Raw genomic sequence first — 5,032 nt, 5'->3', positions numbered from 1 at the left:
GAGTCATGTTCTTGCGGACTATCAAAAATAAGAGAATACAGAGATGAAGATCAAGTAGTCAGACTTTTGAGAGGATTGAACGAACAATACTCTACCGTCAGATCACAAATCATGCTCATGTCACCCCTACCAGACCTAAACACAGTATTTTCTATGCTAACACAGCAAGAGAGACAGTTGACCAACATGGACAACAATAAAATTTTGTTCAATTCCACTCAAAATACAACTACATCACAAGTGCTCAATTCCTCATCTAATAGAGGCAGAGGAAGAGGGCGAGGGAGATCAAGTCAAGGTGGTAGAGGGCGTGGAGCTAAGATAGTATGCTCTTATTGCAACAAACTTGGCCACACAGAAGATGTGTGCTATAAGAAACATGGGTACCCCTCCCATTTCCAGCAGCGGCAGCAACATCCCACCACAATTGCTAATGTACTCAATGATAAACACCCCCAGCTCAATTGCCTCCAAGAGAACATTGGAATGTCAAGCTCTGAATTCACTCCAGAACAAAAATTTGCCTTGTTGGAGCTGATCAAAGGCAAAAGTGTGCAGCAACAACCTCATAATGCAAATCAGGTTAATTCTATTCAGACCTCCACTCCAGGTAAAATCATTGTATTACAATTTAATACAAGAATTATGAGTATTATAACTCCAAAATCTGCACTATGGGTCATTGACTCTGGTGCGACAGATCATGTGACTTTTGACTTAAAAGATTTTGCAAGTTTTCAAAATATTGCTTCAATAAATGTGATATTGCCAAATGGAACCAAAACTGTGAGCACCATTGTTGGCACAATCATATTTTCTAAAAAATTTTTTCTCAAAAATGTTTTGTACATTCCCTCCTTTGATTTCAAATTGATTTCTGTGTCAAAATTAACCTCAAATTTATATTGTCAAATGTTAATCAATGATAAGTGTTGTGAGATACAGGATCAATCCACATCGAAGATGATTGGCATTGCTAAGTGCGGAGATGGGCTATATACAATGAGTAGAGAAATAGAATGCTTTCACCTTCAATCCCCTTCAATAAAGCAAGCTTCATTGGCAGCAGCTTCTACCACTACTCATAACATAGCATCTTCACAAACTGAGCATAACAAGATTTGGCATCTTAGATTAGGACATATACCTATGCATAGACTAATTTTAATGAAAAAAGATTATCCTTTTATAGATTGCACTGCTTCAACATTTCCTTGTGACTCATGTCATTTTGCAAAACAAAAGAAGCTATCTTTTGATCTTAGCACAACTGAAATAAAGAATTGTTTTGATTTAGTTCATATGGATATCTGGGGTCCCATTTCTGTCCCTTCCAATGAAGGACATAGATATTTTTTGACTGTGGTGGATGGCAAGAGTAGATTTACTTGGACTTTTTTTATGAAAACAAAATCTGAGGCATCACAATTGGTTATTAACTTTGTAAATTTTGTCAAAGTACAATTTGAAAAACAAGTTAAGTGTATAAGAACTGACAATGGACCAGAATTCACTCTAAAGTCCTATTTTGTATCAACTGGCATTCTACACCAAACTTCTTGTGTAGAAACACCAGAGCAAAATGGAATTGTAGAGAGAAAACACCACCACATTTTAGGTGTTGCTCGAGCACTGTTATTTCAATCAGGAATTCCACTTTGTTTTTGGCAATACGCAGTTGCTCACGCTATTCACCTAATTAATAGGCTGCCCAGTCTTAAATTGGATAATGTCAGTCCTTATAAGGTTTTGTATGGTACATTACCCAATCTTTCAGATTTAAGAGTATTTGGTTCTCTTGCATATGCCTCCACGTTAACAAATTCAAGAACAAAATTGGACCCAAGAGCTAGAAAAGCAGCATTTCTCGGTTTCAAATTTGGAACAAAGGGTTTTCGACTTATTGATTTGAAGTCAAAAGAAATTTTCATATCTAGAAATGTAACTTTCTATGAAACTCATTTTCCATTTTCACATTCCACAAGCACTGAAACTATGACACCCACTCTTCTTCCACAATGCATTGACATTTTTCAATATGATACACCATCCACACATCATTTGCCATCACCTACACATACCACACTCACAGATTCAATTGTAGATCTCTCAAGCTCCATGCATTCACCTATTTCCTCACATACCATTGCACCCACTAGCACCCCACACACCAACACTGCACCTGCATCACAAAACTACATCATCCCGCATGACTGCATCACTAGAAAATCTGAAAGGGTCAAGAGATCGCCTGCTTATTTGAAGGACTACCATTGTATGATAACCCACACAACGCATCCTAGCAACTTTGCCAACTCTAACACTTTATATCCTATCTCACAATATTTATCATATGATAAACTAAACCCAGAATATAAGTCTCTTTCTCTAGCTATCACCTCAAATTCAGAACCTAGCACCTATGAGGAAGCGGCTGCACATGAATGCTGGAGAAAGGCAATACAAGCTGAATTAGCAGCTCTGGATCAGAATAGAACTTGGTGTCTCACTGAACTCCCAAAAGGCAAGAAGGCTGTGGGTTGCAAATGGATTTTTCGGGTGAAATTCAATCCCGATGGCACCATAGAAAGGCACAAAGCCAGGCTAGTTGCAAAAGGATTCACTCAAGTGCAAGGAGTGGATTATGGTGATACATTTAGTCCAGTTGTCAAAATGACTACTCTACGAGTAATATTGGCATTGGCAGCGGCAAAGAAATGGCATTTGAAACAGCTGGATGTCAACACTGCTTTCCTTCATGGAGATTTGGACAAGGAAGTTTACATGCGGATACCACCCGGTTTGGATGTGTCACAACCAGGTTTGGTCTGCAAATTACAAAAGTCTCTATATGGACTTAAGCAAGCTAGCAGGCAATGGAATATTAAGCTCACTCAGACTCTTGTTGATGCTGGTTATAAGCAGTTTTTTGATGATCATTCTCTCTTCATCAAGAAATCTTCTGAAGGCTTCACTGCCATCCTAGTATATGTGGATGATTTGGTTTTAACCGGTGATAACATTGGTGAAATCAATTCCATCAAGCAGATTTTAGATGACAAGTTTAAAATAAAAGACCTTGGTGATCTCAAGTACTTCTTGGGAATGGAAGTCGCACGCTCCAACTCGGGAATTCACATTTATCAACGGAAGTATGCCATGGACCTTCTCAAGGATTTTGGTTATCTAGATTGCAAGCCTCTCTCCACTCCATTTGATTATAGTCAGAAACTCTCAAAGGAGTCGGGTACCATTTTACCAGACAACACTACTTACAGACAACTCATTGGCCGACTCCTTTACCTCACAAACACTAGACCTGATATCTCCTATGCTGTGGGGCGTTTGAGTCAGTTTTTGGACTGTGCAACCACCTCTCACCTGCAGGCTGCTTTCCGTGTGCTCCGATACTTAAAAGGTAGACCTGCAACTGGTTTATTCTTCTCCTCTACTTCTGATATGCATCTCACCGGATTTGCCGATGCTGACTGGGCTACCTGTGCCGATACTCGTCGCTCTGTTTCTGGTTATTGCTTCATGCTTGGAAGCTCTCTTGTCAGTTGGAAGAGTAAGAAACAAACCACTGTTGCCAAGTCCTCTGCAGAAGCTGAATACAGATCTCTTGCAGCTGCCACTTGTGAAGCTAGCTGGTTGTCTTTCTTAATGGATTTTCTTGGTTTGCCGCTTCAAAAATCTATCACCCTATTCTGTGACAACCAGTCAGCTATTCATATTGCCAACAATCCCATCTTCCATGAAAGAACCAAACACATTGAAGTAGACTGCCACATTGTTCGTGAAAAACATCTGTCTGGTCTCATTCATCTTATGCCGGTTCAGTCCCAAGACCAACTTGCTGATTTTCTTACCAAAGCTCTACCACCGGGTCCCTTCTCTACTAATGTTTCCAAGTTAGGATTGTTAGATTTATACAATTCTAGCTTGCGGGAGGGTGTTACCTAGATTATTTTTTTTATTTGTATTTTTTTATATAGTAGAAGTACATAAGGAGTACATAGTATATAAGGGGTTATAACTCAAATATTTTTTAAGGAATTTTTCATTCTTTTCAAAATGAGAACAACTTATTCTTTTCCCTCTCTTAGTTCCTTCTGGCCATCAACATCACAGCTTGAATAGCTTAGAGCATAAAATTTTCTTCAGGAGGGTTGGAATGCTACATATGGTACTTATATGGTACTTTTGTTATACGAAGAGCATCTTATGTAAAATACAAATTTAGTTTCGATTTAATGTGAATACATATGTTTAATATTTTTATCTTTTATGAATACAAATAGTCATTTATCGAAGAATTTGCCACAATTTATTGTAAACTACTCACAACTACAAGTGTCCAACTGGCTCCTTTTGCTTCCCAATCTCATAGGTCGATTGCAGACTTGTTTTATTGTGCATAACACAATGCTAAAATTCTATAGACACGTGACTTCATTTCATTGGATGTGGTTGAATGATATGACACTGTTTTGTGACATGACTTGTATTGTATAGTGCTTAATTAAATGATTAGCAATTCCTTGTCACGATATTAACATATGATCATACGGAATTACGGATAATACTAAATCATATTATGATTACTCGCTCCAATATAAACTTTAGGAGGCAAACATAGTTTTTTCATTCTTCAAATTCATCTTTTAAATGAGGTGAATGCTGCTATAGTGTAGAAGTAAATTTTTTTTTTACACATAAAGAATTAATGTGGCACAAATTTAAAAGTGATATGTGTTTTCTGTTATTGCTGTTGTATTTAGACCTGTCACAGATAAAAGTATAAGTTCAAGTTTTGTCTTTTATAACTAAATTTAATGATTTTAATAAAAAATTAATTAAGAGACTGTTTTAGATGTTTTGGGCTAAGACAAATAATATTTTTTGGACTGCAATTTGAAGACAAATTCGCTACATAGATATTATAAAGATACATTTTTTTTTCAATAAATATTTAATTTTATGGTGCATGCTATGTGTTTATATATAATTATTTAATTTATTAAATAGAGAT

Source organism: Arachis duranensis, chromosome 9, assembly GCF_000817695.3.
Source record: "Arachis duranensis cultivar V14167 chromosome 9, aradu.V14167.gnm2.J7QH, whole genome shotgun sequence".
NCBI classification, from domain to species: Eukaryota; Viridiplantae; Streptophyta; class Magnoliopsida; order Fabales; family Fabaceae; genus Arachis; species Arachis duranensis.
The sequence above is the reverse complement of the archived record's forward strand: the minus strand, read 5'-3'. Positions refer to the sequence as shown.